This window comes from Abramis brama, assembly GCF_963993115.1.
Source record: "Abramis brama genome assembly, chromosome: 2".
Lineage (NCBI taxonomy): Eukaryota > Metazoa > Chordata > Actinopteri > Cypriniformes > Leuciscidae > Abramis > Abramis brama.
The window spans coordinates 17488783-17512645 of NC_139964.1; the positions used below are offsets into that span (position 1 = coordinate 17488783).

A 23863-nucleotide genomic window follows, 5' to 3' on the forward strand; every position below is an offset into this window, starting at 1 on the left:
ATCATCCTCCAGCTATCCGTTGGTGGCGATGAGATGTTATAATGGTTTGGACTTTGTGGGGTATACAATATAGGGATTGTGTGTTCTCTCATGCAGGACTTGGCTCTCACTGTGACTTAGGGCGGTCCACACAAATCCCCAAATAGAGGAGGAAAGGAACCCACGTGGGAAAAAGAGAAGGTCTTGCTGACCTATTTAAAGACACGTATACTTTACCAGAGGTCCAGTGAACAAGGATCCCCAGCCAGTGCATCTAAACCAGAAATACAATCAAACTGGTTATTAATAATTGAAGAAGGTAATGCTGTTTAGTTCTGAGTTGTTTTGGAGTTAATGAATTTTTGGTTCAAAACCCTGTTAATTTCAGCCCTGCATCATCTCTGCTTGAAAGATGTCAAAACGGACATGATTCACCGGCATAGAAATAAAGTAAGATTGATTCTATTTATTTAAGATCCTGTTGTACATAATCATTTGTTATTGTTTAAATGTTGGTTCGATGTGATTTAATTAATGTTGAACAAATAACGATTTTATGTTCATATTGATCTATTATTCATCATTGAAATAACATCATTTCAGTGTGCAAACCTGATGAAAAATCAATGTTAAGATTCAACCTTGAGTCAGTGTTGGTCTGCTATCAGGGATGTGATTTAAACACATTCTCAGTGAACTTCCAGTGACTTGAATCAGGGGGGAAGGAAGGGAGGAGGGAGAGGGGATGTATATACAAGTAGTTAAGTTTGGGCAAGGCGATGTCCTGTGCTCTTTCTTTGAGATCTTTTATCCAGGGCTGCGTTTTATTGTTTGATTGCAGGGGGTTTGATCTGAGCTTTTGTCTCAGCGGGAAGATCAAGTCTTACATTACTAACCAGATTTTCTTCATTTCTGTCAGACGCCTACAGAAGCTCTTGTTGAGAATTAACAGATGTTTACATGTTGAATTTGTATTGAAAAAAAAAATTGGTTTAAAGTCCCCATGAAATCAAAATTGGCCCTATTTACTTTGTTAGCGCATACTACAAGTCTTGTGGTGAACAATTAATCCGTGCAAGTTGAAACACTGAAAAAAATTGTTTGCCGTCGTAATCTTTAATCAAAGTATGAAAAGTTACTTCCGGTCTGGAATGGCGTCCCTTCTCTGATGACGTTGGTTTGAGGACTTGGTTTGGGAAACGCTTAACCACTCCCCTCAAACCGTTAGTCTGTTATGAACGAGACTCTGCGAGAGATGGAGAGGAGGAGCGCTAGAGTAAAACCCTGCCCTCTGTTCAATATTCCGTTTCACTGGGAAATATGTCACAGCACTGGAGAAAAGTCGTTTGCAACTTCCAGTTCACGCAGATGTTAAGGCTTTTTTATTATTATGATCAGTGCTCTAATTTTCCATTGTCAACATTGCCATGATGCAGATTAGACAGCTATTCTTGAACCTTTTTATTAAAATTCCAATATTAGACTATCACACATGCACAGACATCAAGAATCAGCGTATAAATCTCAACAATGGTGACGATTCGTTATGCAATGCATGCTGAGAGCCCTATTATAAGAATCAGCTATGGCTCCAAGCAGCATAACACCATTGTTGAGATTCATACACTGATACTTGATGTGTAGCAGCATTAAAAAATGTGCATTAATTCATGCTTAACTAATGCACATAAAATCATTTGTTGGTATATGACTCATGTAGAACTAAACCATTCATTAATGATTACTGCATCAGTAACTAATACAGATTCTAAATGATTAATTAAATGTGTTATAATGCATTAATTTCTTGATAACATATTTTATTACCTAATAGTGTAGTAAATTAATGCATTAATTACCACAATGGGTTGAAGCAATGTACTTCAACTTCAAATTGTCTGCTTTAGTTAATCATTAGCTAATGATTTGCAAATGTATTGCTATGGTATGACTTTACTTGGACTGTCAAAACTGAGGTATTTGAAAACAATGATGTAAGATTAGTCACGTGACACATGTTTAACACTGGCATTGTGCCTGTTATGTGCTATCCACTGTCACACTGTTGCTAAAATGTTACTTTGACTCTTCATATCACAATCCTGCAAAGATGACAGAATTTACTCACATGAAAACTAAACTACTCACAATTACTCACACTAAACTAAATGAATGTAAATTTTGCATTTTCAAGTTTTTCCTCCACACTGAAACATCGGAAAAAGCCTGAAAACGCTGTTTTCAAATGTATCCGGATTAATGTAGATGTCCTTAAGACTGTGGCTGGAAGACAGTTTTCTTGTGTTTCTTTTTTTCCTGTTCTCGTGACTCTTTCCTTTAGTGATTCAGATTGTTAACATCAGGTGTCTTCAATAATGATCAATCATCACTTATATATATATATATGATATATATATATATCATATGATATATATGATGATATATATATATATATCATTAACTTCAGCACTGATTCAGTGTTAATTTTAACACCCTGCACAGCAAAATCCCCAGTGTTAAATTAACACTCCTCGGTGTACATATAGGTCCAACTACAGTGTGTTAAAAATTAACACTGAAGCAGTGTTAAAGTTAATGAGATAATTAATTGATTAATTACGTGATGATTGGCAACTAGTGGTGACACCTAATGTTAATAAGCAGAGTCATTGAAGGAAAGAGAAACACAAGAGCTACAACTGACTTGGAGCCTTTACACATTATTGCACTTATTATTACCAGTTTGAGCATTTATTTCTGTCATACATCTACAAAAGTTATTGAGATTCAGCAGAAGTTTAGACGGTAATGTTTTATGAAATGTTTCATTTCGTTTTCATTTTTAGTCACCATTATGGTGGTGAGTGTTTGTTTTAGTTGGGCTCTTGACCCTTTTAATTTTTTATTGTTAGTTTTTCTCTGAAAGTTCCAACATTGTGTTTATAAAGCACTTTTGGAACACCAAGAGAAAACCTGCTTGACATTATCATCATGTTTGTGACCTTATTCACTGATGACGTTCAGAGTCAAAATCTATGACTTGTTACATTTTATTATCGTTAATTTGTAGCACTGAGATTTTACAGTTTGAGATTCAATAGCAATGTGAACAATTTTGAAAAAACTTTTGAGCAAAATCACAATTGTGTTTAAACACAGACACATCAAGAATCAGCATATGAATCTCAACAATGGTGACAATAAACAAACTAGTGACAAACAGATCATCTATGAACATCACAAAACTAAAGTCATAATAAAACAAAAGCAAAATAAAAGCAAACAGGAAAAAACAATGAAAATTAAAGGACAATTCAGCTGCATAATTTATTCATGCTGCAATGTATGATGTCAGCCAGGGATGCGTTCTGATTGGTGGCTCCCATCATGCACTGCAACATGAAACATTTGTGTGATTGTCACCATTGTTGAGATTCATATGTAGATTATTGATATCTGTGTGTGATTTGAAAATGTCAGATGGTTTTAAGCACTGCTGAAATTATCTATTTTATTTTATATGAAGAAATCATTCTAATATTAAGTTATAATGCTGATTCAGTGAATCAGGACAGTACAGGATTGAAACTTCATCAGGTAAACATTATCATCATGGCCTGTACTTCATTTCCCAAAAGTATTTTAAGCCAAACTTGATCGTAGAACAATTGCAATAAATGGTCTGTACAATCAAATTAGGCTTGCGATTGCTTTCGGGAAACACAGCCCAGGTCATAGTATCTCTTGCCACAACAAATGTGCTTTATACACAGAGAGTTGGAGCAGCCAGAGAAAAACTAATGATAAAAAGAATAGGGTCAAGACCCTAACTAAAGCAAACACTGATCACCATAATGGTGACATGAAACGACAGTTCATGACAGATGTATGACAGAAATAAAGTCAAACTGGTAATATTAAGTGCAATAGTGTGTAATGGCTCGAAGTCAGTAGTTCTTGTGTTTCTCTTTTTTTCTGTTCTTGTTTCTCTTTCCGTCAATGATTCTTATTAACATCAGGTGTCACCACTAATGGCCAATCATCACTTAATTAATCACTTTATTATCTCATTAACTTTAACACTGCTTCAGTGTTAATTTTTAACACTCTGTAGTTGGACCTATATGTACACCGAGGAGTGTTAATTTAACACTGGGGATTTTGCTGTGTGTGTGGACACACTGAGGGGTGTTTATTTAACACAGGGATTTTGCTGTTCACGCAATTATTATTATTGATTTACTTGATAAACCGTTTATGTTTTAGGAGCTACACAGCAAAAACTCCAGTGTTAAATTAACACTCCTGGGAGTACATATGAGACCACACTTGTAGAGTGTAAAGTGTTAAAATATGAGTGTTAAATTAACACTCAAGAGTGTTAAAGTTAATGAGATAATTAAGTGATTAATTGAGTGATGATTGATCATTATTGAAGACACCTGATGTTAACAAGCAGAATCACTGAAGGAGAAAATCACAAATTGTAAGCCACCGTTATGGTGATGATTGTTTGCTTTAGTTGGGCTCTTGACCATTATATTATTAACTTTAGATTTTGTTTGGCTGCTGTATCTGAGTTATAACTGCCAGATGAACAAAGAAAAAAGTGATCTGATGGTGATGGTTATATTATGACAATTGAACTTGATCACTGAACTCATATTTCTGACTTAGATTTATGTTGTTGGTTACAGCATAACTGTGATTCTGCATAAATATCCAGAATTTTAGATATAATGAAAAGGACTTCTTAAAAGTTGTTTTGAAAAAAAAAAAAAAATCATTCTTTTAGGCACACACAGACGTCAAGATTCAGTCTATGCATCTCAACAATGGTGACGAGCAGAATATTCAATTAGGAAAAGTAAATTACATAGACAATTCAGATCATAATTTATTCATACCGCAATGCATGATGGGAGCCATTAATGAGTTGTGATTGGTGGCAGACACTGCAACATGCTTTATTATTGTCACCATTGTTGAGATTCACAGGCTGATTATTGATGTCTGTGTTTCTAAATTAATTAACTAATTTGAAAGTCTTTTGATCAGAACAATGTTTATTAAATATTTTGGATTACATGAAAAATACTGAAAATCATATGCTGTAGAATCACGGAGCTGCTGTAATTAACAAATCCAAACTATCTCAATAAGTTTAGTTTTTCAGATCACAACATGATTATGTCAAAACATAACCAACACCATCAGATCACATTTTTTCTTTGTTCATCTGACTGTTATAAATCAATAACAGCAGACAAGCAAAATTTAAAGTAAACATATAATGGTCAAGAGCCCAACTAAAGCAAACAATCATCACCATAATGGTAACTTACAATTTGTGATTTTCTCCTTCAGTGATTCTGCTTGTTAACATCAGGTGTCTTCAATAATGATCAATCATCACTCAATTAATCACTTAATTATCTCATTAACTTTAACACTCTTGAGTGTTAATTTAACACTCATATTTTAACACTTTACACTCTACAAGTGTGGTCTCATATGTACTCCCAGGAGTGTTAATTTAACACTGGAGTTTTTGCTGTGTACAAATATCAGCCTGATAAATAACAGCCTGATAAGACTTAATACACAATGAAACAAGATAATCATGCCAGCAAATACGTCTGACACAATGTTAAGAAAAAGCAGTGTTTTAAAATACGACTAAACCAGATGACGAGTCTACCCGGGATTTTGAGATCGCCCAAAATGGCCGGGATTCGGCTTTTGCGTTCTACAGTCACCATTCATCATGTTTACTGTGGCGAGCAGGACGAGACTGAGGCCGTGGGAGAACGGCGCGAGGCCGGTGGCGTGATTACTGAGATTAAATCAGATTCATATTGAGTCATTGATTTTACAGCAACACTTCAAAAACACTGCTGTTTTCAAAGCAATATTGTTTCAGTGGATTTCTTTATCTGTGCAGCAAATCTTTATCACTCTCCGCTAATCTTCACTCATTTGTAGAAGTGGTTGATGTTGTCTCTAAATTCTATTTGAGTATTTATTGAGTAATTGTTCCAGAATTTCCACGTCTACACAGCAAAAAGTCCAGTGTTAAATTAACTCTCCTGGGAGTTTATATGGCTCCAGAGTCAGTGTTAAAATATGAGTGTTAAATTAACACTCAAGAGTGTTAAAGTTAATGAGCTAATTAAGTGATTCATTGTGTGATAATTGACCAATATTGAAGACACCTGATGTTAGCAAGCAGAATCACCAAAGGAGAAAATAAAAAATTTAAGACACCGTTATGGTGATCAGTGTTTGTTTTAGTTGGGCTCTTGACCCTTAAAGCTTTAACTTTAAATTTTGTTTGGCTGTTGTATCTGAGTTATAACTCTCAGATGAACAAAGAGAAAAGGTGATCAGGTGGTGTTGGTTATGATTCGATAATCATAATTTGACCTGAATATCAACTCTCATTTAGAGAGTCAGGTTTACTTTGTTGATTACAGCAGCCTGTGATTCTACAGCAAATGGTTTTTATCATTATCAATATAATCCAAAATATTTCTTAAAAATTGTTCTGATAAAAATATTTAGAAAATTGCTTTATTTAGACTAGAGGTGGGCAGATCGATCCTTGAGTATCGATATATCGATACTGACGTGGTATCGAAAAGGATCGATCCTCACATAAAAATATCGATCCAAATGTGTGGGGTTTTTTACCAGTAATTTTTATTAATTTAGCACGCAATTCAGTGCGTAAAATAAGCTTCTAAGTGGAAAAATAAGCGAATGTTAGCGGATAATTGTGTAGGATAGAACTTTTTCTCCTAGTCATCTGGATACAAGACGAAACCAATCAATCACAGAGAGCGTTCGATGCTGGTGCTTCGCTGAGCTCACAGGCCCAGTGCGTTTGGGAAACGAAGTCTTGCTTAGATGACAGAGAAACAATCGGGAGTTATTTTGCAATAAACAAAGCAAAAGTGTATATAACGGTTCAAAATGTTGATGTCAGTAAGATTTTTTTAATGAAATTAATATTTTTATTCAACAAGGATCAATGCATTCAATTGATCAAAAGTGACAGTCAAGGGTTTTTCACTGTTAAAAAAAACTACTTCATATAAATGCTGTTCTTTCAACTGTGTTCATTAAATAATTCTGCATCATGGTTTCCACAAAAAATATGAAACTGTTTTCAACATTGATAATAATAAGAAATGTTTCCTGAGCTGTAAATCAGCATATTAAAATGAATTATCATCATGACTGGAGTAATGATGCCGAAAATTCAGCTTTGATCACTTGAATAAATTACAGTTTAGTATGACATAGAAAACAGATAGCCTATGTTAAATTGTAACATTACAGTTTTTACTGTATTTTTGATCAAATAAATGCAGAAGAGAATAAAAAATCTTACAGACCCCAAACTTTTAAACAGTAGGCTAGTGCACAATAGTACTTTTACTATAATTAGGGTAGTTTTGTAAAAGTCACTGACTAATAATTACAGGCGAGTTGAGAGCACAAATCACAAAATATTTAGTAGTCATGAAAACGTATTCAGATTTAGCATATTAATGATGCATTCACCTCATAAATCATGACACACTGCTCTAGCACAGGAAAGTGCATAAGTTCAAGTGCATGCTTTTAAAACGAAAAAGTATTGGTATCGGCGATACTGCCCCTGTATTTATTTGGTATCGGATCGATACCGAAATTGGGGAAAAATTTAGATATGGCCCCCACCGAAAAAAGACCCCCACCGAAAAATTTGGAGTATTTAAACCTCTAATTTAGACACACTGACATCAAGAATCAGCCTGTGAATCTCAACAATGGTGACAATAATAAAGCATGTTGCAGTGCATTCTGGGTGCCACCAATCAAAACTCATTCATGGTTCCCATCATGCATTGCGGTATGAACAAATTATGATCTGAATTGTCTTACTAATTTCCTTTTCCTAATTGAATATTCTGTTTGTCACCATAGTTGAGATTCATACACTGATTCTTGATGTCTGTGTGTGCCTGAAAGAAATATTTTGTTTTATCAGAACAACTTTTAAGAAATTAGACTAGTTAGAAAAAAAGATCTTATGCTGTAGAATCACAGTGGTGCTGTAATCAACAATATACATTTAAGTCAGAGATTAGACTCTAAATGAGTTCAGTGATTCAGGTGGAATTATGATTATGTCAAAACATAACCAACACCACCTGATCAACTTTCTCTTTGTTCATCTGGCAGTTATAACTAAGATACAACAGCCAAAGATAATCTAATGTTTACAGTTTATGGGTCAAAAGCCCAACTAAAGCAAACACTGATCACCATAATGGCAACTTTAAAAAATAGATTTTCTCCTTTGGTGATTCTGCTTGCTAACATCAGGTGTCTTCAATAATGCTCAATCATCACTCAATGATTTACTTAATGAGCTCATTAACTTTAACACTCTTGAGTGTTAATTTAACACTCATATTTTAACACTGACTCTGGAGCCATATAAACTCCCAGGAGAGTTAATTTAACACTGGACTTTTTGCTGTGTACGCCCTCTGCTTTTCCTGGCTTCTCTTTTAATGTCATTGTTTTTGTTTGAGGAAGAGAAGGGCGTAATGAAGCAGGTCAAAATTAAGAGTTAATGAGGAAAATTCTCGGACCTCCTGCTTCCTCAGTTGGGTCTGTTTTCATCACTTCACCTCCGATAGACGAGAGACTCACTGAAACACGGTAAAAATATTCCATATTTATCTGTTTTTACTTCGCTCGTCATACAACTTTTGTAAAGCACTAGAAAATGTTTTCTGCTGTTCTTGCTTGGATTATTGTAATTGTTCAGCAGTAGTCAATTTTATGATCTGGAGTCTGAACCATGACATTTGATTATGAAAACCTTCATCCATATTCAGCAGATTAATCGTTGTCGACAAATAATAAATAGCTCATTTTGTGAGAAATAAAAAGAGTCCAATGATGTACAATGAACACATTCTCTTTCATACATAGGCTAACATCTTACTAAAAAAAAGACCATATCTATTTTTGTAAAATCAAATTAGTTAGACATTGAAAAAAGCATGGAAACCAATTGCCTTAAAAATCATGTAAAGTGAAATAGGAATAGTATGTTGTACTGACAAATGCTTAGATAGTATAGTTACACGAGAGTTCTAGTAACTTAAAAATAATAAATAATACTTCAATTCAATTCAATTCAAATTTATTTGTATAGCGCTTTTCACAATACATATTGTTTCAAAGCAGCTTTACAGAAAGTGCATTTCAGAAATGTACATAGAAAAATACAGTTAGTTAATCATACATTAATTTAGGGCATAAACATATCGCCAGCGTCAAGTCGTCTCTTCACAGGCGTCGAGTCGTCTCTTCACAGGCTTCGAGTCGTCTCTGCACGGGTGTGGGGGCATCTGTAGTTTCCATGGGAGGCTGGATACAAACTGGAGCTGACAATCTGTGTTTACCTCGGGACTAGCGTCCCGAGATAACAACAGAAAAGCAGATGGGAAATAATTAGCGTAGCTGCTGTTCATAACAATAATGCATTCAATCTGATTCAACTGTAGTATAAAAGGTAAGTATTATGTGAATGCTTGGCTAAAGAAATGCGTCTTTAATCTAGTTTTAAACTGGGACAGCGAGTCTGAGCCTCGAACAATATCAGGAAGGCCATTCCACAGTTTAGGAGCTAAATGTGAAAACGCCCTCCCTCCTTTAGTGGACTTAGATATCCTAGGAATGACCAGAAGCCTCGAATTTAGTGATCTTAAAGAGTGCGATGGATTGTAGGGCGTTAGAAGTTCCGTTAAATACCCAGGAGCTAAACCATTTAGGGCTTTATAGGTCATTAGTAATACTTTGTAATTGATACAGAACTTTATAGGTAACCAATGTAGAGATGATAGAATTGGTGTTATATGGTCATATTTCCTTGACCTAGTAAGAACTCTAGCAGCTGCATTTTGTACTAACTGTAGCTTGTTTATTGAGGATGCAGGACAACCAGCTAATGAAGCATTACAGTAATCTAGTCTCGAGGTCATGAATGCATGAACTAACTTTTCTGCATCAGAAACTGATAGCATGTTACGTAGCTTAGCAATGTTTCTAAGGTGGAAAAAGGCTGTTCTTGTAACATATGAAATATGACTTTCGAAAGACAAGTTGCGGTCTAATATAACACCCAGGTCTTTTACTGTAGAGGATAAAGTAACAGGACATCCTTCTAAAGTAAAGTTGTATTGTAAGAGGTTTTGTGGGCAGTTTTTTTTACCAATAAGTAATACCTCCGTTTTATCTGAATTTAATAGCAGAAAATTACACGTCATCCAGTATTTTATATCTTTAACACACTCTGTCAATTTAGATAATTTATTGTTTTCATCTGGTCGTGATGAAATATATAATTGAGTGTCATCAGCATAACAGTGGAAATTAATTGAATGTTTTCTTATAATATTTCCAAGTGGCAGCATATATAGAGAATAATAGAGGGCCTAACACAGATCCCTGCGGCACTCCATAGTTTACTGACGTTATCTTCGATTTTTCCCCATTTAAACAGACAAAATGGTAGCGGTCTGATAAGTACGATCTAAACCAGCTTAATGCCTGTCCATGAACACCAGTGTAGTTTTGTAGTCGATCTAAGAGTATCGTGTGATCTATAGTATCGAACGCAGCACTAAGATCGAGTAAAACTAGTATTGAGATACAGCCTTGGTCAGAAGCTAGAAGTAAATCATTTGTAATTTTAACGAGCGCAGTTTCTGTGCTATGATGCGGCCTGAATCCAGACTGAAACTTTTCATAGATGTCATTTTCTTGCAAGAAAGAGCACAATTGAGCGGACACAACTTTTTCTAGTATTTTAGACATAAATGGTAAATTTGAAATGGGTCTGTAATTTGCTAGATTATTATGATCTAATTGTGGTTTCTTAATAAGAGGTTTTATAACTGCCAACTTGAATATTCTTGGAACATGACCTAAAGATAAAGACGAGTTAATAATATTGAGAAGAGGCTCTTCCACTACAGGTAACACTTCTTTCAGTGGTTTAGTTGGTATTGGATCTAATAAACATGTTGTTGGTTTAGATGCAATGATAAGTTTATTTAGCTCCTCCTGTCCTATAGTTGTAAAGCGCTGTAGTTTTTCTTGAGGGGCGATAATTGAGGCCGAATCATAAGACCCCATTAAAGATTGTACATTTACAATTGTGTTTCTGATTCTTTCTATTTTCTCAGTGAAGAAGTTCATGAAATCATTACTGCTAAACTGTAACGGAATATTTTGTTCGGGTGACTGTTTATTTGTTAGTCTAGGCATGGTGTTAAATAAAAACCTTGGATTATTTTGGTTATTTTTTATTAGTTTGCGGAGATGCTCAGCCCTGGCTGCTTTTAGGGCCTTTTTATAACGTGACATACTGTCTTTCCACGCGATTTTAAAGACCTCTAAATTAGTTTGTTTCCATTTACGCTCTAAATTACGAGTTTCTCTCTTGATAATATGCGTAGTATTGTTATACCATGGTGCTTTAGTTTTCTCTCTAACCTTTTTTAATCTAATTGGTGCAACAATGTTTAATGTACTAGAGAAAATGGTGCTCATAGTGCTAGTCATTTCCTCTAGTTCATCTGTTTGTTTGGGTTCACTAATCAGCTGAGTTAGATCAGGTAAGCTATTTGAGAATCTATCTATAGTAGTTGGAACGATTGTTCTGCCTGGTCGATAACGTGGCGCAACGTGGCAAATTTCAGCAGTACGTAGTATGCAAGTGACCATGTAATGATCAGTGACTTCATCACTTTGCGGTATAATATCTATATCGGTTGGATTGGTTCCATGTGATATAATTAAATCTAGCGTATGATTAAGACGGTGAGTGGGACCAATGATGTTTTGCTTGACCCCAAAGGAGTTTAATAAATCTGTAAACGCAGCCCCTAACGCATCATTTGTGTTATCAACGTGTATGTTAAAATCTCCAACAATTAATGCTTTATCGACATTGACCAATAGATCATTAAAGTAAATACTTCATAATTTACTTTAGATAAAAGGTAATTGTTACCATTGTTGTGTTTTGCATGCTGAATGTTGAAGTCTATGAGTGACTCAAGCATGATCAACTGCAAGATATTGTCACACATTTAGAGGGATCTAAAAGATTAAAGGTCTGGCGTCAGTCAATGAAAATCGGCCAGCTCGAGGCACGGCACCAAGCATGCATTTGAAAATCTCACTGCATGCAATTGGATAACACTACAACCAATCACAACAATAAACCCCATACACTTAGCTACCAGCGGAGCTAACTGGTAAATTAGACTCTTGCCGTATCCGGTGGGCAAAACAGCAAAAACGTCCTTCTTGCAAAGGAACAATTTGAGCGGCATCTTCTGTTCCTCTTTTAGGGAAAAAGCCAAGTCTAACTCGTTCATTGTAGCGACCAAAGCCATTTCAAACAGCTGGTGTTCATCCATAGGCATCTTTCAATGTTTATTAATGACTTCGACGTCACATTGCTGTCGTCATCTGTTTTGCTCGCCTCTGGCCCGCCTATATCAGATAACCCGCTGTGATTGGTGCAGCTCAGATCGAGGGGCATATTTTAATGAGCTCCACTGCTCGACACCAGAGTAATACGCTGAGCAAATTCAACTTGTGCTCTCGCGAGAACTCTGGATTACCAGGGTAAGGGATTATATCAACCCAATTAAGATACACAAGGTGCTTATGACTTAAATGTTGGCTACAAAGTTGTAAAATATAGTAATATTAACATTCATAAGCGTGTGTATATATATATATATATATATATATATATATACACTGCTCAAAAAAATTAAAGGAACACTTTGAAAACACATCAGATCTCAATGGGGAAAAATATCATGCTGGATATCTATACTAATATGGACTGGGTAATGTGTTATGAACGAAAGGATGCCACATCGTTTGATGGAAATGAAAATAATCAACCTACAGAGGATTGAATTCAAAGACACCCCGGAAATCTAAGTGAAAAAATGATGCAGCAGGCTTGTCAATTTTGCTGAAATTTCATTGCAGCAACTCAAAATGGTTCTCAGTAGTTTGTATGGCCCCCACGTGCTTGTATGCATGCCTGACAACGTCGGGGCATGCTCCTAATGAGACGACGGATGGTGTCCTGGGGTATTTCCTCCCAGATCTGGACCAGCGCATCACTAAGCTCCTGGACAGTCTGAGGTGCAACCAGGTGATGTCAGATGGACCGAAACACAATGTCCCAGAGGTGTTCTATTGGATGTAGGTCAGGTGAGCGTGGTGGCCCTTCAATGGTATCATTCCTTCATCCTCGAGGAACTGCCTGCATGCTCTCGCCACATGAGGCCGGGCATTGTTGTGCACCAGGAGGAACCCAGGACCCACTGCACCAGCATAGGGTCTGACAATGGATCCAAGGATTTCATCCCGATACCTAATGGCAGTCAGGGTGCCATTGTCTAGCCTGCAGAGGTCTGTGCGTCCCTCCATGGATATGCCTCCCCAGACCCTCACTGACCCACCACCAAACCGGTCATGCTGAACGATGTTACAGGCAGCATAACATTCTCCACGGCTTCTCCAGACCCTTTCCTGTCTGTCACGTGCTCAGGGTGAACCTGCTCTCATTTGTGAAAACCACAGGGCACCAGTGGCGGACCTGCCAATTCTGGTGTTCAATGGGAAATGCCAATCGAGCTCCCTGGTGCTGGGCAGTGAGCACAGGGCCCACTAGAAGACGTCGGGCCCTCAGGCCACCCTCATGAAGTCTGTTTCTGATTGTTTGGTCAGAGACATTCACACCAGTGGCCTGCTGGAGGTCATTTTGTAGGGTTCTGGCAGTGCTCATCATGTTCCTCCTCGCACAAAGGAGCAGATACCGGTCCTGCTGATGGGTTAAGGACCTTCTACGGCCCTGTCCAGCTCTCCTAGAGTAGCTGTCTGTCTTCCTGGAATCTCCTCCATGCTCTTGAGACTGTGCTGGGAGACACAGCAAACCTTCTGGCAATGGCACGTATTGATGAGCCATCCTGAAGGAGCTGGACTGCCTGCGCAACCTCTGTAGGGTCCAGGTATCGCCTCATGCTACCAGTAGTGACACTGACCCTAGCCAAATGCAAAACTGGTGAAAAACAGTCTGAAAAGATGAGTAGGGAAAAAATGTCAGTGGCCTCCACCTGTAAAACCATTCCTGTTTTGGGGGTTGTCTCACTGTTGCCCATCTAGTGCACCTGCTGTTAATTTCATTAACACTAAAGCAGCTGAAACTGATTACCAACCCCCTCTGTTACTTAACTGACCAGATCAATATCCCAGGAGTTTAACTGACTTGATGCTATTCTCTGATTAAAAAGTGTTCCCTTTATTTTTTTGAGCAGTGTATATATATATATATATATGTGTATATATATATATATATATATATATATATATATATATATATATATATATATATATATATATATATATATATATATGCAAGGGAAGCTCGGCTTCCCCTATAATGTCAAAATATTAATGGTCAAAAAAATAACATTTTATTGACTAAAAATGCGTTAGAAAATGTTCACCCCTTAATGAGTTCGTTCAGAATCAGTTACATACAGCAGGTCGGCTGACTCGATTTCCTTCTCATTCCCGTAGCGTCACAGTGCATTTCCCTGTTGAAGCCCAGCATCCATTGACTTCAGTGGGGCTTTCAGTGCTTCAAAACTACACAGCAAAATCCCCAGTGTTAAATTAACACTCCTCGGTGTACATATAGGTCCAACTACAGAGTGTTAAAAATTAACACTGAATCAGTGTTGAAGTTAATGAGATAATAAAGTGATTAATTAAGTGAGGATTGGCCATTAGTGGTGACACCTGATGTTAATAAGAATCATTGACAGAAAGAGAAACAAGAAGAACAGAAAAAAGAGAAACACAAGAACTACTGACTTCAAGCCATTACACACTATTGCACTTAATAATATTACCAGTATAATATAATACTATATATATAGTATAATATAATGGTATAATATTACCAGTTTGACTTTATTTCTGTCATACATCTACACACGTTCTTATTTAGATTTAACAGAAGTTTAGATGGTAATGTTTTATGGAATGTTTCGTTTCATGTCGCCATTATGGTGACCAGTGGTTGCTTTAGTTGGGGTCTTGACCCTTTTCTTTTTAACATTAGTTTTTCTCTGGTTGGTCCATCTCTGTGTGTATAAAGCACATTTGTTGTGGCAAGAGAAACTATGACCTGGGCTGTGTTTCCCGAAAGCAATCGCAAGGCTAATTTGATTGTACAGACCATTTATTGCAATTGTTCTACGATCAAGTTAGGCTTAAAATGCTTTTGGGAAAAGAAGCCCAGGTCATGATGATAATGTTTACCTGATGAAGTTACAATTCCTGTACTGTCCTGATTTACTGAATCAGCATTATAACTTAATATTCAAATGATTTCTTCATATACAATACAATAGTTAATTCCAGCAGTGCTTGAAATTTTTAAATCACACACAGATATCAATAATCTACATATGAATCTCAACAATGGTGACAATCACACAAATGTTTCATGTTGCAGTGCATGATGGGAGCCACCAATCAAAATGCATCCCCGGCTGACATCATGCATTGCAGCATGAATAAATTATGCAGCTGAATTGTCCTTTAATTTTTATTGTTTTTTCCTGTTTGCTTTTATTTTGCTATTGTTTTATTATGACTTTAGTTTTGTGATGTTCATAGATGATCTGTTTGCCACTAGTTTGTTTATTGTCACTATTGTTGAGATTCATATGCTGATTCTTGATGTCTCTGTGTTTAAACACAATAGTTATTGTGCTCAAAAGTTTTTTCAAAATTGTTCACATTGCTGTTGAATCTCAAACTGTAAAATTTCAGGGCTAGTACAAATTACCGATAATAAAATGTAACAAGTCATAGATTTTGACTCTGAATGACATCAGTGAATAAGGTCACAAACATGATGATAATGTCAAGAAGGTTTTCTCTTGGTGTACCAAAAGTGCTTTATAAACACAATGTTGGAACTGTCAGAGAAAACCTAACAATAAAAAATGAAAAAGGTCAAGAGCCCAACTAAAGCAAACACTGACAACCATAATGGTGACTAAAATTAAAACGAAATGAAAAATTTCATAAAACATTATCGTGTAAACTTCTGCTGAATCTCAATAACTTTTGTAGATGTATGACAGAAATAAAGGCTCAAACTGGTAATAATAAGGGCAATTATGTGTAAAGGCTCCAAGTCAGTTGTTGTTCTTGTGTTGTTCAGTTCTTGTGTTTCTCTTTCCTTCAATGATTCTGCTTATTAACATTAGGTGTCACCACTAGTGGCCAATCATCACGTAATTAATCACTTAATTATCTCATTAACTTCAACACTGATTCAGTGTTAATTTTTAACACTCTGTAGTTGGACCTATATGTACACCGAGGAGTGTTAATTTAAAAGGCACCTATTATGCAAAATTCACTTTTACATGGTGTTTGAACATAAATGTGTGTTGGCAGTGTGTGAGCAAAACCACCCTAGAATGATAAAAATCCACCCAGTAGTTTTTTTACTATCTCAATAAATCATAAGCACTGTCTCAGAACGCCCTGTTCTAAGATTGCCCGCACTGTGACGTAGAATTGCGCTAAGCCCCACCGACGTGATTTGATTGACATCTGGTTTTGGCATAGACCCCGCCCTCAGTGATCTGTACACCATCCTCCATTGTATCAACGACAGCCGGTAATGTCTCCTAAGAAGTGTAGGTGTTCTGTTGTGGGATGTAAGAATGGACATACTAGTCTTCACTGACATCAGAGCCACTGAAAACGCAGCGGATGGATTTTATTTATGAAGAAAAGGCACCACTTAAACTTCCTAAATACGAGAATCATTTTCTGACTGACTGTTTAGTGAACGAGGAAGTTAATCCTCAAGTGTGGATCGTTGCCAGAAGTAAGTGTGTTTTATGATTTTTGAGCAAATAGTCATTTCAATCGATGTCAGCCAGTTCAACAACAAATGCGTCTAAAGCTATTTATTGTCGTCGTCATAGGATGTCTCAACAAACAACGTCAGACAGTTTTATGTCACGTAGGCTCCATAGACAGTATATAAACGTCTATCTCCCTCCCCTTAAGAAAAAAATAAATAAATCGTTTGTACTTAGCAAACGTTATCACAGTATTTGTGTGTGTGTGTGTGTGTGTGTGTGTGTAGTTTCAAAAAATTGCGCGAACGTTATCACAGTTCGTGTGTGTGTGTGTTGCACATCCATAATTGCAAAGGAGACGCGATTAAAACTTTGTAAGTACATAAATGTATCAAATAACCATTCCGAGACGTTTAGTCCATTCTCATTCGTGTTTATTCTGTGCCGGACTCTCTTCATCATCTGGGTCCAGCAGCAGGGCGGGGATATGCAGCTCATTTACATTTAAAGTGGTAGACGCCAAAACAGCTCTTTTTAAAACAGGCCCAAAAAATGACATTTTCAAATGGTTATAATAAATTACCTGTGGGGTATTTTGTGCTGAAACTTCACAAATGCATTCTGGGGACACCCAAGACCAATATTACATCTTCTAAAAAGGGGCATAATAGGTGCCCTTTAACACTGGGGGTTTTGCTGTGTAGACAGTCATTGGATAAATGCTGCGATTATGTCCCGCCCACAGACGTTCAGCGTCTCTGGGGGTGAATGAGGAGTGGGCTGGCCTGGACTCCGGGCTTTCCGCTTGATGATTGGAGGGTCTGTCGAAAGGTTGCAGCTCATTTTGATTGACAGCGATTTCATACAATAAAAAGTCGCTGACGCTAAAGCTATTCGAGCTCAGTCCCATCACGGATTTTGCAAGTGTTTTATAAAGACAAACTGCTGCAACCTATTTCTTGGTATTTGCTTGTCGAAATTGCTAGCCTTCTACAATTATACATTTATATCTTTATTATATTATTACTTATTATATAATATTATATATTATATATATTAACTGATATAATATATATGGGCTGGGCAATATATTGCATCACATTGTTATGCGCATCTCGTCAGTAAAGCCGGTTCCTAGTAGTAAATCGCCATCACCTGCTTTCAGATGGAGCGCCATTTACTACAAATAGCTGCGCCTAACAATGTCATGCGATATATCACCCAGCCCTATAATATATATATATATAATATATAATATATATTAGGGCTGGGAATCGATTAAAAAAACTAAACTAATTAATTGCACAATTTGCTGTAATTAATTGCAATTAACTGCATTTCCACCAAGCTTGTAATCATCAATATTTAAACTTACAATCACCTAATTAAATTAAACAACACAGGAAAAAAAGGAACAGAAAATAGACCTATATTAAAATAATATTAAACATCAATAGCCTATATCAATATATATTATTATTTTTCAATAATCAATCAACATAATCAATTTAACAGATTACACCACCCAATACACCACAATTATTATTATTTTTTCTACTAATTATCAAAATAAAATATAGTCCTACAAAGCTATTATTACCAGAGCATGTGATCAGAGCTTTTACTATTGTTGCCCAGCATGACTATACCAGCTCAGCAAACAGAAGTCTACAGAGAAATTTCACGCTATTTGAGTGGACTTTACTTTTCCAGTGCTTTGTACATGATTGGAGCGTTTGGGCTGTTAACGACAGACACACACACACACACACGGAACGGAGAGCGCGCTGCTGGCAGAGCCGCCGACACACACACAAATACACACACGAAACGGAGAGTGCGGCGGTGCACACACGGAGCGGAAAAGACCCGCTCATGAAAGCTGCGCGAGAATGAAACCTGATCGCAGAACACGGAGCAGCCGCAACAGGAAATCATTAAAACGAGGCAAAAAAAAAGTTCCGCGTCAAATGCGTTATTTTTTTTTAACGCGTTAAACATTTCAAATTAATCACAAAAATTAATTCCCCCAGCCCTAATATATATATAACTCAGATTATATTTCGCATTTCTGCATCAATAGGAAGAGATTTGTTATAAATGAAGGTCCATGAATTCAACCAAAATAACACCGATCACCATAATGGTGAGTTCAGACCAAAATATTTTGGGAAAATCAGCATCAATTTATGAAGTAAGCTTATGTGATGTTCTTTCAAAAAAAAAAAAAAAAAAAAAATACAATTGAACATTTCAGATTATTTTTGGAAATCTGTGAATGTAAACAGAAAAATAACTGTAGAACTGGAGGAAATGAGTGAAAAGTCTATCAAGACTATTTTGAAATTATGGTGATCATTGTTCCCTTTGGTTGGGCTCTTGGAACTTCATTTATATGAATGCAATTATCTTCCTATTGATGCAGTGATGCAACAAGAAATCAGTTATTTGGGTTCAAAGGAAGACAAGTAATAAATATTCTGTATCTACCTATCATTCTATGAATGATACATAACTATATTTCTTGTCAAATAATGATTTTTCAAGTTTATTTTGCTTACACTTATGTTATATAACCCTTGAGAAACTTTTAATTGTGTTGATATAATCCCCCTATATTTGTGGCAACCTCTTGCAATTGACCATGTTTGAGTCACACACAGACTTCAACATTCAGCATGCAAAACACAACAATGGTATGTTGTCTTTAATTAACTTTTTTATGTCAACAGGTTCCATGTAACTAGGTTACGTTAGATTTATGTAACATTATTTATTTCAATTAACTTAAATTAACTACATATGGTTGATCCAATGCTGTTTAGTTGAATATGGTTAACAGCAGAGGTGGAAAGTCCAGGTTCAGAAAGTAAAAGTCCTCCTCAGTATTTTGTTCCAATCACCTTGCTAATTCAACAAGTGATTAAGTGATTGATTGAGTGATGATTGACCACTATTGAAGACACCTGATGTTAACAAGCAGAATCACTGAAGGAGAAAAAGGATTTCTTAAAAGTTGTTCTGATATATATATAAAAATACAATAAAAAAAAAAAAATTCCTTTAAGGCACATCAATAATCAGTGTATGATTTTCAACAATGGTGATACAAATAATATTCAATTAGGGAAAGGAAATTACTATGCACTCTTAAAAGAGATGTGTTAAAAAACAACACACAGCATGTGTTGATGGTATTTTGACACATGTTGTGTTGTGTATATTTTTAACACACAATGTGTGTTAAAATGTAACTCTGGATAGAATAGCACTGGGTGGAGGAGAGTTTGTGTAAATTAAATCTTAATTCATGAAAACTTAACGATTAACGGGTGTTTTTTGGCAGCCAATCACATCATGCCTCTTTTTCAATGTCTTTTTCAAATGCTGCTTTCACTTGTTACTAATAACCAGATTAACGCTATTTCTGTCAGACTCTACAGAAGCTCTTATTGAGAATGAACAGGTTTTGGTGTTGACGATTCATTGAATGTTTCATTTAAAGTCACCAGAATCGTGATTAGTGTCAGCTTTATTTGGGCTCTTGACCCTTAACTCTTTAATATTATTTTTCTCTGATTGTTGTAAATGTGTGTTTATTATAGCACATTTGAAACAGCAGAAATAATCATGAGAAAAACGTGGTCAGATAATAATATTATCACCATGAACATGTAAAGTTGTTAAAGGGGTGGTGTAATGCCCCTTTCACAAGATGTAAAATATATCTATGATGTCCTAAGTGTGTGTGTGTGTGTGTGAAGTTTTAGCACAAAATACCCCACAGATATTTTTATATAGCAAGTTAAAGTTGTCACTTTTTGAGGGTTTGCAAAAACGCACCTTTTTATGTCTGGCCCTTTAAATGCAAGGGAGCTGCTGCAGAGGGCGGGGTTTCAAGAGCTCATGTGTGTTAGCAGCTGCTATTACCTCACGCAGACACACTAAAATGACAGAAACTGTTCTGCCTTTAATGTTAAACGGAGTCAGATAAGAATGGGGAGACTCAAGAAGAAGTGACAACGTGTAGAATGCAACAGGACGTCTCTGAATGGTTAGTTGATGAATTTATGTTGCTGAAGTGGAGTTAACTATCTTCAATTAGGATATTCTGTCATGATAAATCTATAAATCGCTCATATATGAACTGTTGTGAGATGCACACAGAGTGACTTTCTATTGCATGTGAAAAGATGGATGCTAAAGTTTGAGCTGACTCACAAATGTACTCTTATACAACAACTTTTCCTCTTCTCAACATGGACTGCGTGTTCCCGGGGGCAGGGTTTATGTAAATTCTAGGGTTAGTGATGTCACTAACCCGAGAGGAATGTCGTGTAGTCCCAACCAGCCGTTTGTTGTAGTCCTTTTCTTTAAAAGCAAATATCTCCCTTTGCTTTGAACTTTGAGCGTTGCAACTTTGCAGATGTTGTTTATGCTCAAACAGCAACATTACACACTAACTAAAGTTAGAAAAGTGAAATCACACTCAACCACCCCTTTAAGCTTAGCAAGAGTTAAACATTTGAAATATTAATGTACCTTTAAAAGATGACTTTTAAAAGGATTAGCATATTACAATTAGCTTCAAATTATTTTTAAATACAATTCGTACGGGACTTTACAGTCTATGGTATCAAACAGACATCAAGAATCAGCGTATGAATCTCAACAATGGTGACAAATGAATAGCTTCATGCCGCAATGCATGCTGGGTGCCACCATAGTACAAATCTCATCCATGACTCCCAGCATGCATTGCGGCATGAAGCTTTTCGTTTGTCACCATTGTTGAGATTCATACGCTGATTCTTGAGGTCTGTATTTGTCTTGTTTCTGTTGCTGATTAATTTTTTTAAGTGCACCATCCATATACTCATAAACTTGATCAGATCAGCACTTGCTAATTATGATATCATCAAAAAACATCTGATCATATTTTCTCTCGCCATAATAAATGTATTCAATTAAAATACAGTTAAAGTAGCCAGAGAAAAACTAAAAGAAGAGTAAAGGGTCAAGAGCTCAAATAAAGGAGCCATTAATCACGATTCTGGTGACTTCAAATAAAACATTCAATGAAACATCAACATCTAAAACCCTTTATTAAACGTCACTGGACTCCATAAACACAAGTTAACAATACGTTTCAGTGTTCGTCCAAAAACTCAGTTGTAAAAACACAGGAAGTAACTCTGGCAAATACACACCGACTACAGTCACATGTGACACATATCTGACACAAGTTGTGTAACTATAACACATTAGTGTGTAAAAGGTTTTAACACACTTCTGTCTTAAGAACAATAACACACTGGTTGAGTTAAAAGTAACACAAAATGTGTTGTCCTTAACTAGACAAAGGGATGTGTTAAGATATAACACAGGTTGTGTTGTTTTAACACATCCATTTTAAGAGTGTTTTAATTGGTCACAAATAGCACATCTATGACACATATTGAGTGATTTATGACACATTAGTGTGTTAAATATTTTAACACACTCACTGTCTTAAGAACAATAACACACTGGTTGAGTTAAAAGTAACACAAAATGTGTTGTCCTTAACTAGACACACAGGTGTGTTAAGATATAACACAGGTTGTGTTGTTTTTAACACATCCGTTTTAAGAGTGTGACAATTCAGATCGTAATTTATTCATACCGCAATGCATGATGGGAGCCATTAATGAGTTTTGATTGGTGTCACCCAGAATTCACTGCAACATTCTTTATTATTGTCACCACTGTTGAGAATCGCAGGCTGATTCTTGATGTCTGTGTGTCCAAATAAAATATTTATAATCAGAACAACTTTTAAGAAATCTTTTGATTATATTGAAAATGCTGAATATAGTATACTGTAGATTCACAGGTTCCTGTAATCAACAAGGTAATCCTACCTCTCTAAATTAGTTTTGTGATTCAAGTTAAAGAGCACCTATTATGGCATTTAAAATGTTCCTAATATTGTTTTAGAAGTCCCCAACAACAGTTTTGCATGCATGCAATGACAAAAAACACTTTAGTTTTCTTATAATATGCATTTATTTTTACCTGTTTTGACCGCGATTCTCAAATGATTCGTTTAGTGAATCACTTTTCAAAACCCCGCCTTTATGTGACGCTAATCTGCGGTGATTGGTCTGATGACCCAGTCAAATGTTAGCAGTGTTTACAGAGATAATACTTATATTGTTTAACACGGAGTACAATTACGCTTTTATCAATTAAATTGTGTTATAATAATGATTATAGTGCACTGCTTTGTAGTTTGTAGTAAAAAATTAAAAATAAGATAAGGAATTTAATGTTGTTAGCGAGCATAGCCCAGAGTTCATATTGTAAAAGCACAATAAGTCTTTGTTTGCGTTAGCCCGATGCATAAACATAACGTTCAAAAAAAAAAAAAAAAAATGCAGTACTACGAGGTATTACTCTATTATTTAAGACAACTCCGAAAACAACGACAAACACTTCACATATCTCAATACAATTGTCATTGAAGACCTAGAAGCTAAACGGTGCTTACACAACAAACAAAATAATTATTAAGCATGCTACATAAAACATAAAAGCAAGCAACAATTATTAATAACACTTAGCGCTACAGGTTGTGATACGGAGGAGGAAGCTGATGCAAATACACTTGGAACTGAACCTTCCTTCAATATCAGCCAGCTCGCGAATCCAAGTTTGATTGTATTTAAAGGGATACTTCACCTCTGGGAAGAAGAATGTGTATTTAAAATAGGTCATTTAAGTAGAAGAAATGTGAAGAAATTTTTGAATTTGGAGCTTTCTAGACTGAGAAAAGCCAGAAAATGTATTTTTGGCTTATGTCAAGTCAAGTCAAGTCAAGTATATTTGTATAGCGCTTTTCA

The 23863-nt window shown here is 36.0% G+C and overlaps 1 protein-coding gene across 1 annotated transcript in view; it reads left to right on the top strand.

Moving 5' to 3' along the window:
* The first annotated feature begins 237 nt into the window (after nt 1–237).
* The window catches only part of LOC311077782 (hemicentin-1-like), a 147466-nt gene continuing 123840 nt past the window's right edge, over nt 238–23863 (top strand). The window contains exon 1 of the mRNA XM_084106397.1: nt 238–429. The gene's annotated coding sequence lies outside the window, so the exon portion shown is untranslated. The remainder of the gene's footprint in view (nt 430–23863) is intronic.